A 14,977-nucleotide genomic window follows, 5' to 3' on the forward strand; every position below is an offset into this window, starting at 1 on the left:
CCCTGGACTAGGCACCCTTGTCCCCACCCATAGGCCCTGCTCCAGGAGAAACGGAAGAGAACACCAGGACAGTTCCCTGAAGATAGCTCTCTTTTAAGAGAAAAAGAATGGGATAGATGTCACATGCCCAGTTTATTCACCAATCAGGAAGTCACTCCTTTAGGGAAGAGTGAGTTGGGGACAGGTACAGTGAGAAGCCAGGAGAGTATTACACTAATGGATGTCATTCCATACAGGAGACATTGTTGAGTGGAGAGGAAATGTTTCCCCAACAAACATATCCATATTTGAAATCATCATCATACTCCACATATCCAATCATCCTCCTAAGGAATGTCACCATCACTATCTATAATAGTAACTTAGACACCTGTGGATAACTAACACTCATGTAGCTTGCCATCTTGCTAAATGTTACCACTATCTCCCTTAGGACTTATACTAGAAAGCTGGCCTACTCAAACCTGGCTGTGAATTCTAACACCTTAACGGCGCCAACATCTATCCCCTCTTCTATTCCCACTGCCAATGTCTTGTTCAATGTTCTTACCGCTTGTCTGGAGTACTGCAATATGACTTAAAAATAGGTCTCCCTACCCCAAGCCTTGCTTTTCCTGACCATTTTTAATTCCTACTTTTACTCATGAAGTTTCCTTTGCCTGGAATTAAGTCCTTGCCAATTTGTCTCCTCCAACACCCGCCCGGGGGGAGGGGTCCCCTAGCTTGCCCCAGCGCCAAGGGTAATTGACTCTCCCACATCAGCTAGTCAGTTCTGACTAGCTGCACCGGATTTCTAGGACTCTTATCTATCTGAATAGATACTTTTTTTTTTACACGGAGTCTTGCTCTGTCGCCAAGCTGGAGGGCAGTGGCGCGATCTCGGCTCACAGTAACCCCCACCTCCCGGGTTCAAGTGATTCCCCTGCCTCAGAGATACATTTTTTTTTGACAGTGTCTTGCTCTCATCGCAGAGGCTGGAGTGCAGCGACACTATCACGGTTCACTGCAATCTCGAACTATCCAGTTCCGAGCGATCATCCCACCTCAGCCTCCAGAGTATCTGTGACTACAGGCGCGCTCGCGCCACCATACCCGTCTAGTTTTTGTCTTTTTTGTACAGTCGGGGTTTCACTATGTTGCCCCAGGCTGATCTCGAACTCCCGAGCTCAAGCGATCCACCCAACTCGGCCTCCCAAAAGTGCTGGGATTACAGGCGTGAGCCACCAAGTCAAATGGGCTTTATACTTACAAAGTACCTTTACAGACTTATTTCATTTTCACCTCACAACTCTCCAGCGTAGGCTGGACCGGTATTATTATGTATGCCCTTTTACTGAAAGAGGAAACTGAGAGTCAAGGTTGGGGCAGTTAACGAGCGTCACTTAGCAGCCTCGACATTAACCACGCTCTCAGCCCTTTCTGGTCCTACTCCTAGGAGAAGCTTCCTGCACCTCCAAGAACTTGCCGATGGGGTCTGCGGCGGTCTGGACGAGGTCACTCCACAGGCGCCCAGGACCTTCCCATCCGTAGTGACGCGCGCCGGTGACGCCATACAGTGACGTATGGTGACGCGACTTACCGGGAGCCAGGTGCCGGCAGGACAGCCACACCCTGGGGCCCCCTGTCTCGAGGCGCAGAGGGTCGGGCCGGTGCGGAAAAGCCGCAGAAGCCGCTTCTGGCGACCTTCCGGGCCTGCACCCCCGGACCCAGCGGCCGGCTGTCGATCGATTGCTAAGTGACGCCAGCGCGCACTGGCGCGTGCGCGGCCACCGCGGAGTGCGTGAGGGCGGACGCGCGCCGCGGCGGCGGCGAGGACGGCGGCCACGGCAGCGGCCAAGGGGGCGGTGGCAAAGAGAGGGGTGCGGAGCAGGCGGAAGAGGCGTCTGTGCCGGCGGCTAGGTCGCAGAGGAACATCGTTGGGGTGAGTAGCCGGGGCCTCGCAGGGGAGGTGGGGCCTAGCCGCACCTGCTGCGCGGGCCCGGGGCGCGGGGAGGCGCGCCCCCGCGGTATCCGCGCGCGCCGCTCCCCGCCCCTCCGCCGCTTTTTCCGGGGGCGGGGAAGGAGCGGGGACGGGGACTGACGAGGGTCAGTCTCTGGGCCCGGTGCTTTGGGAAGCGGTAGCCGGGGGTTGGGGAGGGCTTGCAGTCCACGAAGGTGTAGTGGGAAGTAGATGTCTCGGGGATTCGGGGTGACTCTCCTAGCCTCCCAAAGAAAGGAGTTCGAATCAGGACAGCCCAGATTCCCTAGTAGCCTCGCATCTTGTCTGAGACGACGTTGCCCGGGACCGAGAGGAGGCGAAACCCCGGCCTCCGGGGTGGGGGTTCGGAAAGTTTGGGACTGATGGTCCCTCATCTCCCCTGCCATGGCCAGCCTCTGAGTAGGAGCTGGTTGTTATGGAGAGAGTTGTGAATCAGTGCTTGCGTGCAGCGTCAGACACACCCACGACCTAGAGAGGCTGACCTGTCAGTGTAGATCCGGGGCAGCCAACCTGTTGCCTAAAGTTTCCAACTTCACATGCATGTGCATCTGTTTCCTTGGCGTTTTAGTGTATTGTTGCTACAGATTTTTAGACCAAGGTGCTGATAGGCATCCTCGTTTGTTACTTCCTCTTAGACTCAAATCTCTTGCTAAATTTCCCAGAACCGTGTCATTATTAGTAGGGCCAAGGAAGTATGGAAGCATGTTTTGTTTGTTTGTTTGTTTTCCCTAAAGGTAGTACAGGCTGCCATTTTCTGGGCAGAAAATACGGATTCTGTTCACTGTGTGGGCTGGAAACTGTTGATGATGGGAGAACCAGAGTGTAAAGGTGCAGCACATCATCAGCCCGGTGCTCTCTTCTTAGTGCTCCGGACTCTATCATGGGTAGATGTATGGTGGTTGTAGTACCATACTTGGGAGCAAGGAGTATTGGAGATAGGGAAGAAGCCAATCTTTTCTTTCTGTTGATTAAGGCAATTAGAACCAGTGAAAAGATAGACTGTACTGAAATCTAATGTTTTGTGCAAGAGGATTGAGGAAAATAAGTTCAAGGTTCTCATGTAGGTATAAAATTGTATGATTCAGTTTCGTAACTGAGAATCTGTAAAATATGTTGCCTCTTGGAACCAGTAATAACCTTGCTTTGTAACACTTAGTACTCGAAATTCAAAGTGTCTTCCTCCTTGCACTATAATAGCTTTAGGACAGAAGTCACCTGTGTTTTCTTCCTTGCCCTATGTCCAACATATAGGAAAAAGGTGCTTGCCACAGAGTAGGCATGCAATGGCTATTTGTTATATATCACACTGTGCTCAAGTGGTGTATCTATTTATAGAAAGCATTTAGTTCAGTCCATCAAGTACTTAATACAAGTGCCTCCCTCTGCCCAGTATCATGATAGATGTGGGAAGAGGATTATGGAGTTACAAATAACATAGAAGATCAGTCTTTTTCTTTTTTCCTTTGAGAGCAGTAGTCTATCTAGGAGATATATATAAAATAATTATAAAACCAAGTTAAGTAGCCTGTAACCAGTGCTGTTTGAGGACTATAAATGTGGTAGAAAAATCAGAAAAGATAGGATGTGTACGCTGAGTTAGGGAACTCTTTGAAAGGGGTAAGATTTGAGTTGGTCTCTGAAAGAAGTGTAAAATTTGAATTAGAAAAGAAATAAACCAGGGTCTGAGAAAATAATAATGTGAATTTGGTTGTTGGAGGATATACCAAAAAGACTTTTGTGTCTGGTATCTGGAGCAGAAGGTCTCTTATAGCAGAATACTGGAGAGAGATGGCTTAGCAGGTTGGGAAGGCAAAGTGTTAAGGACTAAGGCAGGCTTATTAGGATCCCACTGTTAACAAGATAGAGCCTTCTTGTAAGGTGGGATAAAGGTTGTATTAATCAGAGTATAGTCTTTGACAAGAGTAAGTGTTATCCTTACTTGAAAGTAAAGGATATTACACTTGAACCAATATCAGGGTGTTAATATACTTTTGATTTCAGTTACTAATTGGGATAAATATCTCGCTAATATGCATGTATTTTAGGTAGTCAGTGATGCATGTCTCAGTTTCTAAAATCTACCTGATGTACTTGGACTGTTCTATTGGAAATTTACTGAAATGATGTACCAGTAATCATCCAGTCACACTCAGTGACATAGTTTTACTTGGGTTTATCTCTCTGAGGTTTGTCATTACTGCTGATCCTGTAAAAAATACAAATGTTAGTTGGGAAGGAGTCTTTCTGATGAAGGATACCTAAAAATACTGACAAAAGAGTTTTCCGAATAATTAAAGACGCTGATGCTGAATGTTGAACCCTTGGTCTTTATTCATAACATCTTCTGTTAAGTGAAAGTTCTTTTGAGTGGTGTGTAAACCTGAAGTTGAATTGCCAACCAAGGTGTGTAAAATTACAGCTGCAAATGTTGCATTATTTAACAACTCAGCAAATATTTACTGGGTGCTGGCTATGGCTTGCTACTCTATTGGGTGCTGGGAAGACAAAAAGAGGTTAAGACACAGTATATCCTCAACATACTAAGTGTTCTTTAGAAGAGATAAACCACTAACCATTATATGTTGTGATAAACTAATCACTTTTGGAATGAATAATGTGTTGAGGGAGCAGAGCACTTGGGCTGGAGAAAAATTGATGGGGAACACATTGAGAAGAAGGGGATGGCGCTTAGCTCTGAGGGTTAAATAGAGTTTTGCCACATGTAGAGGGGGAAGAGAGCATCCCAGGCAGAGGGGCCAGCATAAGCAAAGTTGCTGAATATTAAAATTAAATGGCACTTTTGGAAATATCTTGAGTTGTTTTTTGTAAGCAAGAGAGAGGGGAGAGGGCTAAACTCAAGAACCCATTCCTGAGATAATGAACCCATTCCTGCTATAATGACATTAATCCATTCATGAGGGCCTAATCACTTCTTATTGCATGGGAGAAGTGATGAGGCATGAAGTTATTTTTGGAGCCAAATTGTGAGGGGGTCTTCTACTCCATCCTAAAAAGTCTAGACTCCTCCCATCCGTTGGCAATGGAGAGCCAACAAGAGCCATAATCAGAAAGTTGACAGTTTGTGGGAGAGGCAGGGAGACTAGAATGTAGATGAGAAACATTGGACAATAGGATTGGATAGATTTTGGAGACATTTTTAGATGTTAAAATCTCTAAATTTGTGACCAGCTAGAGGTGAGGAAGAGTGAGAAGTCGTTTGAGCAGCTGTTTGCTTATGATGACATTAAGTTAGAAAACACAGGAAGAGGAACGGGTTTGAAGTGAAGAGAAGAAATAATGGCAGTGTTAATTTTGAGGTTTCTATGGGGTGTTTAAATAGAGAGATACACTAAGTAACTGGAAATTCTACTTCAGAGTTTATGAGATGGTTAGGGACAATCGTAATATAAATGACAGCTGAGGTTATGGGAGTAGCAACCTTGTAGGAGGCATGTTAGTATAGTAGTTAACTTAGTGTACTTTGCGGTTAGGAAGATGGCAGGTCAAATCTGTTATGCTGTTTATTGGTTGGCTGTCCTTGGGCAAGTTATTTAACATCTCTAAACCTAGGTTTCCTATTTGAATTAAATAATTGTTGTAGAGATTAAGAAAGGTACTATGTGCACAGTGATTAACACAATGCCTGTCTTATAAATGCTTATGATAAATGGCAGCTGTTGCTGTTATTGTTAGCAGTAGTAATAGATGTAGAGATAGTAGGAGAGGGCCCAACTACCCAGAATAATGGAGAATGAGAACTGAAAAAGATGGTGTATGGAACTTTTGGACACTTAAATCAGTATTTAAACTTAGATCAGTTCTTGTCTTAGTTTGTTTTGTGCTATTTCATATTTCGTAATAGCATCACAAAACAAACTAAGACAAGAACTGATCTAAGTTTAATTTATAAAGAACAGACTGGTTAATTTATAAAGAACAGAAATTTATTTCCTGATGGTTCTGGAGGCTAGGAAGTCCAAGATCAATGCACCAGTATCTGGTGAGGGCCTTCTTGCTGCGTCATAACATGGCAGAAGGCATCACGTGGGTAAGAGAGAGAGGGAAGGGGGCTGAACTCATCTTGTGAACCTATTCCCACTCTAATGGCATTAATTTATTTGTGAGAGTGGAACCTTCATGATCTAATCACTAAAGATCCCACTGCTCACTGCTGTTGCATTGGGGATCGAATCTCCTCCAACACATGGACTTTGCAGGATACATGCAAACCATAGCATTTCTAAAACTTGAAAATGCATTAGAAAGAGCTGGAGGTGGCCAGGCATGGTGGCTCCTGCCTGTAATCTCAGCACTTTGGGAGGCTGAGGTGGGTGGATCACTTGAGGTCAGGATTTGAGACTAGCCTGACCAATATGGTGAAATGCCATCTCTACCAAAAATACAAAAATTAATTGGGTATGGTGGTGCCCGCCTGTAATCCCAGCTACTCAGAAGGCTGAAGCAGGAGAATCACTTGAACCCAGGAGGCGGATGTTGCAGTGAGCCGTGATCAGGCCACTGCACTCCAGCTTGGGCGACAGAGCGAGACTCCATCTCAAAAAAAAAAAAAAAGAAAGAAAGAAAGAAAAGAAAGAAATGGCTGATGGCCTTGGTAAAGCACAGATTTCTGGGTCCCGCCGCCATAGTTTCTGATTAAGTAGGTGTGGACTGGGGCTTGAAAATTTGTGTTTTGAACAAGTTCCCAGATAATGCTGATGCTGCTGTTCCTGGGGCCACACTTTGAGAACCACTGTCTTAGAGGATAGATGAAAGAAAAGGAACCAACACTAACAAAGTGGTTGGAGTTTATGGAGAACCAGGAGATAGTTTAGAGAAGAATAGGAATTTAACAGCCTCCAGACTCTCTAGGTCCACCAGTGTGATTTCCAATTCCATAGACCTTATCTCATTCTTATTTTTGTTTTCTCCAGAATCTTTTATAATGCCTGATACATAGCAATAACCTTTGAAGCTGCTTAATACTGTCCTGGTGCATGATTGCATGTACCTAACACACAGATTTCATTTATCCTCTTTTATCTCTGATGAGTCATGAGGAGGATATGATTTCTAATTTTACACACACAAAATACAGAGTATTTCTTTCATATATCTGATGTGCAGCTATGTGCATTTGACTTTGTGTTAGATGCCCTCTCCCTTCTTTTTTTAAAAAAATGACAATCCAGTTTGCAAAATAATTGTTAATAATGTGTGCCAGGATTCCAGTCTGTGTCCTGTGTTAGGCACCTTGAGTCTTACAAGGGAAGCAAATAATATATTCCCTGTTCCTGGGAAGTTTACAAATAAGATGGGTGAAATGAGCAAAACCCACAGGAAAGAAACAGGAAAAGGTATAATCACAGAAATGTGGATGTAGAAGAATCTGAATCTAAGGGCATATTCCTTGCTTGCCAATATTCTTTGGGTTTTACATGTTGCATGTACTGAAGACTTTTGTCATATAGCACACATATTAGTCCTAGTTTCTAAGAGGAAGTTATAAAGAGTTCCACCATATAAGGAAGTAAAACAGTAACTGTGCAAAATTATAAACACATTTGTAAAAGGAGTGAAATTGGAGTCAAATTGGAGCTTCATGACTGACAGGTTAGCTACTCACTATTCTGCCTAGATGCTTGTTCTCTTTCATTTATCTCTCAGCTAACATTCATTAAACATTTACAATGTGCCAGAAATCGTGTGAAGTGCTGAGCATAGAGAAAATGATAATTGCCTTGCGCACCTAAGACTGGTTTTAGTTGGGGAAATGAGTGTGCACACATGTATGCATATTGTCAGGGCAAAGATGCCTGACTTTTAAAATCTTAAGATTATATTGAAAGAAGAGACATTGAGGACTTGAAGTTGAGTTCATTCAGCCTTATGTATTCAAGGAGCCATGAAGACTATAGAGATGTATCTTTTTTTTTTTTTAGCCATCAAATTTGTAATTTGATAGAAGAGAAAGAACACATTTGGAGTAATACAAAGACTATGATAAGTGCTGCATAAATATTGATTACAAACTAGGTATTCCTGCTTCTTAAGTAGCTAAGTGTTCGGTTTTAATGGCAACTCATAAGCTGTTGTAATGTTTCAGAAATTATAACATGTCGTAAGTCCACATTAACCTCCTGGGCTGCCTTTGCATCTGCATATGAGACACAAAAATATTCTGGCAGTCTGTGTCTCTGTTTTCTTCACTTGGGAAGTATATTCATAATGCATATAAGTAAAAGAGTCATTAAAGACAAGCTGCTATTTATCTGATGGCTGTATTATGCAAGGCCCTTTCTATATACTGTTTAATCCTTATAATGACAACCTTGTAAATCTGACATTATCTCCATTTTTTTTCTGTTTTTGAGATGGAGTCTTGCTCTGTTGCTCAGGCTGGAGTGCATTAGCGCAATCTCAGCTCACTGCAGCCTCCCCCTCCCAGGTTCAAGTGATCCTCTTGCCTCAGCCTCCCGAGTAGCTGGGACTACAGGTGCGTGCCACCACACCCAGCTAATTTTTTGTATTTTTAGTAGAGATGGGGTTTCACTGTGTTAGCTAGGATGGTCTCTATCTCCTGTCCTTGTGATCCACCTGCGTTGGCCTCCCAAAGTGCTGGGATTACAGGCATGAGCCACCATGTCTGGTCCATTATCTCCACTTTGCTAATAAGGTAACTGAATTCCAGAATGGGAACTGTTTGTCTGTAGTTTGTGGCCAGTGAGAGGTGGGACGAGGCTCCAGTCCAGACCCAGGTGTGGAGTCTGCAGCCTATGCTTTTTTTATTTCATATCAATTCCTTATGTCACCATGGGTCTTCAGCATGTCAGTGTCCTAATGAAGTCCAGTCTCATTTCTGCTGTTTTAGGAAAAGTTACTGGAGGAAGTTAGAGTTTTAGTAACTGTCTAAATGTTTGAAGACAATTTGATAATGTTGTTAGGGATGGAAGGGAATAGTGGCTGGACAATTAAAGGCCCCAGTGCTGATTCTCCTGTGAAGACATGCTGTATTTGACCCCAATTTTTTTTTAGTTGACTCACAGGAGATCTTACATAAATATTTAGATTTCCCACTCTTTTTATTTATCCTTATTTTTTTTTTTTAGAGACAGGATCTGACTCTCTTGCCCAGGCTAGAGTACAATGGTGTGGTCCTAGCTCACTGTAACCGTGATCTCTTGGGCTCAAGCAATTCTCCCTTCTCAGACTCCTGAGTAGCTGGGATGACAGATGCATGCCACCATAGCTGACTAATTTGTTTTTATTTCTATGTAGACAGGGTCTCACTACTTGCCTAGGCTGGTCTTGAACTCCTGGGCTCAAGGGATCCTCCCACCTTGGCTTCCCAAAGCACTGGGATTACAGGCATGAGTCACTGCACCCAGCCCCACTTCTTTAAGTATAGGTGCAAAGTTTTCTAGAGAAAGAATTGTACTTTTTCAAGCTAATGACGTTTATAGCAAAGTCAACTCTTTTTAAAAAATCTGTTAAAACCTCACTCCAAACAATGTATACCTGAAATTTCCCAACTAATCTCCCTTCTCTCCACACTACTTATTCCCTCCACTTAGGTGTTTATTTTTAAATCTATTTACAAAATTAATACATTCTATGTATGGTTCAGTGTAGTTATTCTGACTTGCAAGGTTTTCATTCCTTGCATTTTGACTGAGTCCCTCTTTGGTCCTATTTTATACATTCCTGGAAATATAGACTGTAATTATCTTTGTAAATGGTAGTTAATTTCAGTTAATTTTACAGTAAATATTTTTATAAATTTATAATTCTGCAAATGGAATAACTGTTAAGTCAAATTGTCTGTTATCTATTGCTATGTAACAAATCATCCCAAAATTTAGCTGCTTAAGACAACATTTTTTAATCTCATGATTTCTGTGGGTCAGGAATTCAGGACCAGCTTAGCTAGGTGGTTCTGGCTGAGTCACTAATGAGATGCAATCAAGCTTTTGACCAGCGCTACAGCAGTCATCTGAAGGCTTGACTGGGGCTGGGACTGGGGCTGGGGCTGGAGCTGGAAGATCTGCTTTCGAAATGGTGCACTCACATGGCTGTTGATGTGCATTCACAAGGAGGCTTCAGTTCCTTGCTGGCTATTGGCAGGGGACCTCAGAACTTTCATAGAGTTCCATGAGTATCCTTACAACATGTCAGCTAGCTTATCAGAGCAAGTGATGCAAGAGAGAGCAAGGAGGAAACCATGTGCTTTTTATGTCTGTTTTGAATATATACACTGTTACTTCTTCTATATTCCATTTGTTATAAGGAGGCACTAAGTCCAACCCATACTCAAGGAGGAAGGCAGTTAGATTCCACCTTTTTTGAGGGGAAAGTCAAATAATTTGTGGGCATATTTTAAAACAACCATAAATCCTTTTTCCCATGGAGCCATTTCTTCGGTTGAAGTTGATTGTCTCTGTTTTAGCACATGCTATAATTTTTCTGACTTGTATATTCACAGTATTTTCTGGAAATGCCCTGAAGAAAAGGTAGTGGTTTTTAAATTTTAAGGAAAGTTTTCATAAATTACAGATTTGCTGTGGATTCCTTGAAGTTTTATATCCATCCCATTAGCTTTAGTACTAATGCAGCCAGAATGTTTTCATTTTTATCCTATTCTATACATTTATTCTTATACAATTGTATTCATACTTAATGATTTTAAATTAATCTAAAATAGAACCAAACATTTCTAAGTAAGGTAATTCACTTTCCACACTTTTAGAAGAAAAATGCTTGCTCAACCACTGTCTGAAGGCACATTTCCATTTCCAGATGGTACAGTGACATTGGGTTACACGGCTTAGATGAATCTGCTGATTTATAATCCAGTCCTTTGGGTACTTTACTAACTTTTCTCCTTGAGTAAGCTCCTAAGTAGATCCATTTTATTTCAAATCTCATTCTTTAGAAGGTGTATGTAGGACATAATTGTTTTAGTCAGACAACCTTTTCAGAACATACTGCAGTTAGGTTTATATTTTGGCACTTTATGTCAGATGTTAACTTCACTATTCTTACCCCTAACAAGTATAAATTACCTGCTTATCTCTTCTAGCTTTGTATTTTAGTCTAATTTTAGACATACAGAAAAATGGCAGGAATAGTACAAAGAATTCTTTTATAACCTTCACCATATCTCCCAAATGTTAACATTTTACGACATTTGTTTTATCCTTCTCTCTCTCTCCTTTTCCCCCACTGAACTGTTCAAGAGAAAGTTGCAGATATATACCCAGTCCTTCAGTGTGCATTTCCTGAAAACAAGGATATTCTCTTATTAACTCTTATAATCATTAATACTACCATTGTAGCTAACCTACAGGTTTTATTCATATTTCATCAATTATCCCAATTGAGTTATCCATGAATACCCTTTACAGCAACAAAAACAATAAAAATCCAACACACAAGAACAAAATGAAACAAAAAACCAGGCATGTGGTACATTCAGTTTTTCCTTTTCTTTTGGCCTCCTTTTTTTTTTTTGAGACACAATTTCACTCTTGTCACCCAGGAGTGCAGTGGCACCATCTTGGCTCATTGCAACCTGTCTCCCAGGTTTAAGTGATTCTCCTGCCTCAGCCTCCCAAATAGCTGGGATTACAGGCATGTGCCACCATGGTCAGCTAATTTTGTATTTTTAGTAGAGACAGGGTTTTCACCATGTGGCCAGGCTGGTCTCGAACTCTTGACCTCAGGTGATCCACCCGCCTCGGCCTCCCAAAGTGCTGGGATTACAGGCATGAACCACCACGCCCAGCCTGGTCTCCTTTAATCTAGAATAGTGCCTCAATTTTTGTCTTTATAACACTGACATTTTATAAGGGTTTAGGCCAGTATTGTTTTTATTTGTTCATTTTAATAGTTTGTCTCTCACTTGAGGTTTATCTGGTTATGATTAGATCCACATTATGCATTTTTGGCAGTAATATCATAGATGTGATGTATTTTTTTCAGTGCTTCATTTCAAGAGGCTAATGTTGATTTGTTCTGTTATTGGTGATGTTAATTTTGATCACTTAGTTAAGATGGATTATGCCTGGTTTCTCCAGTGTCAAGTTTCTGCCTTTCCTTTGTATATAGTATCTTCTGGGAGATACTTTGAGAGTATGTAAATATTTTGTTACTCCTAAAACTTTCACCCACTGGCTTTGGGCTCCATTGATGACTGTTTCCTGAATCCTTTATTGTCATGATTGTTGCCACATGAAGATTTTCTAATTCCATCACTCCTTTTACATTTATTAGTTGGCTTGCTCCCATTAATTAACTAGTTAATTAATATCTCAATGATCTCATGGGTTCTTCTTCTTCTTTTTTTTTTTTTTAAGACAGAGTATTGCTCTGTTGCCCAGGCTGAAGTGCAGTGGCTCCATCTTGGCTCACTGCAAACTCCTGAGGAGCTTGGATTACAGGCACATGCCACCACGCCTGGCTACTTTTTGTATTTTTAGTAGAGACGGTGTTTCACCGTATTGGCCAGGCTGATCTCGAGCTCCTGACCTCGTGATCTGCCCACCTCGGCCTCCCAAAGTGCTGGGATTACAGGCATGAGCCACTGCACCTGGCCTGATCTCGTGGATTTTATGTTATTCAATGGGTGTACTTTTTTACTATTTTTTTTTTAACTCACATTGTCTCATATTTGACCAGTGGGAACCCTTTCAAGCTGGCTCTGTGCCTTTCTGTCATGTCCCCTTGATTCTTTGATCACTTTCTTATTTTCTGCCACAACAAGATAGTCCATGTTTATCTCATATTTTCCCCATCCCTGCCCTGGAATTAGCTATTTCTCCAAGGAACACTTGGTGGAAAATTTTATTTAGAAACAAGGTCTCAGTGCTAGGAATGCTCACAGCTACGAGGGTATCATTGCTTCTAGGCCCTCTTAGCAAATAGATGTTACGGGTTGCACATGCATATGTGTGTGTATATTCCACACATTTCTATATTTTCGTATATCTGCATTAAAAACCATGAGTTCATACTGACACCTCCAGTTTCAATGTGTATATTCCATACATTTCTATATTTTTGTGTATCTATGTTAAAAACCATGACTTCATACTGACACTTCCAGTTTCAACCCTACACTACAGAGTTTGTTAAATCCAATCGCCTTTTCATATTTGTAACACCTTTGTCCAACAGTGAGAACCTGACTCCCTTTGTTGACAACATATTTACTTATTTGCATACTCCTAATGTGCCCAGAAAGTAGGTTCAATATTGTTAGTCCATACCTTTGTGAAAAAGAAACCCACTAACTAGAGTTTAGCATTTTAAAAAACGTTAGCGTCAGGGCCTGTATTCAAAGTTATAGGAGTTAGTACTTCCCTCCTCCCCCACTTTCTTCTGTGTGGTTATGTTATTCATTTGAAATACAGTTTGGTTCATTTGATTCTTTTTTGTGTTTCATGTTAGGCTCCCCTCTCTCCATTTCAAATTTTATTTATTGTCCTTTTCTGAGTATGTGAAATGTTAACATGGTTCCAAAAAAATCAAAGTTATTCTGAGGAGTGTCACTCCCATTTCTTCTGTCCCTTCTACCTTGCTCCTAGCCACTCCCAGGTAGATAATATGTTTATCAATAAAAAAGTTATGACCTTTTTGCACATGCCTCACAAACACACCTTACTGTAGGATATATGGAGCAGTTCTACAATTGCTTAGTCATATGATAGGCAGAGCTTCAATTTTAGTAAATAGTAGCAAACTGTTTTCTAAGGTGGCTAAACCAGTTAAAATTTTCTAGTTATTATTGATCCTTTTTATTAACAGCATGTGCATCACTCCTATCAAGCCTGCTAATACTCATGCTGCAGTTTTTAGTTAGTACCTTGATAAAGTCCTGGAGATGAAAGTTCAACCTAATAAATCTTTGTAACATCTCATCTAACAACTTATTTGTTTAAAAAATGACTTTTTAAGGAGATGATTCATAAACATGGCACAGAATTTTAAAATATGAAACTGTTTACGTGGAGATTAAGTCCCTCTCCCGTCCTGACTTCACAGAGGTCCAGTTCCTCCTCTTTGAAACAGCTAAACATTGGTTCACTGCCAACTCTGGTGCTGTTCTAGTGTTTGAGGATGCAGGGGTGAACAAAATAGGCCAAGGTCTGCCTTAATGGAGCTTCCATTGTACTGGGGGAGATTGAAAATAATAAAGTTTCTTGCATATCTATTCAGAAATATGCCACATATATATGGCTTATTCTAATGTTTATTCTTAAGCACATATGTATTGTACTGCATCTTGCTTTTCTCTCATTATATCTTGAAGGCTGTTCCATATCAGTACCTTAATGCCTACAGAGTTCCATGTCATGGATTTCTTAATACAAGCTTGTCTAAAAATGAGCTAGTTTGGATTATGAGAATTTTATTTTACTAGTTTTATGTGACACTCCAAATCTGGCTTATCAGCACCTCACTTCATGAGTGCCACCTTTATTTTCCAACCTGCATTACAAGCACCATTGTGAAGTCGTCTTTGCCATGGTGTAATTGGTGGGTTGGTGAAGTTCTGTCAGATAATTCATTTGCTGCCTTAAAGTAGTAATAACCCTGTATGCATTTGCATTGTTTTCATTGATTTCTTTGCTTTCTTTACTGTTCTGTCACTCCTAGATTAAAGGTTTAATTACCTAAACATTAAAATCTGTACACTTTACTGAAGTAATTGTGTGCCATTTATTTCAGTGGTAATTAAATTCTTTTGATGTGGAGAAATCACCAGCTGAGTTTTTTAAGGAAGGTTAATTCTCCCAAGGTGGGATGTCTATGTTCTACTACCTCTGTAGCTCTTTGTGGTCAGTGCTGCTTTAGGTCCTTCAATTAATTCCTCACTTGTTTACCAGCAATAGAGAAACTTCTAAAATCACTTACACCTTTAGTTTTAGGCTTGATTACAGCAAGGAGCTTGTAGTCACTGAGTGGAGTGTTGAGTAGCTCCCACTGTTTCTAACTTCTTCC

General features: G+C 41.4%; 1 protein-coding gene across 1 annotated transcript in view; it reads left to right on the top strand.

Annotated features, from left to right (window-relative positions):
• Positions 1 to 1,825: 1,825 nt before the first annotated feature.
• The window catches only part of BTBD9 (BTB domain containing 9), a 476,557-nt gene continuing 463,405 nt past the window's right edge, over positions 1,826 to 14,977 (top strand). The window contains exon 1 of the mRNA XM_012464347.2: positions 1,826 to 1,921. The gene's annotated coding sequence lies outside the window, so the exon portion shown is untranslated. The remainder of the gene's footprint in view (positions 1,922 to 14,977) is intronic.

Source organism: Aotus nancymaae, unplaced genomic scaffold, assembly GCF_030222135.1.
Source record: "Aotus nancymaae isolate 86718 unplaced genomic scaffold, 86718_ANA_hifiasm-v0.15.2.pri h1tg000040l, whole genome shotgun sequence".
Lineage (NCBI taxonomy): Eukaryota > Metazoa > Chordata > Mammalia > Primates > Aotidae > Aotus > Aotus nancymaae.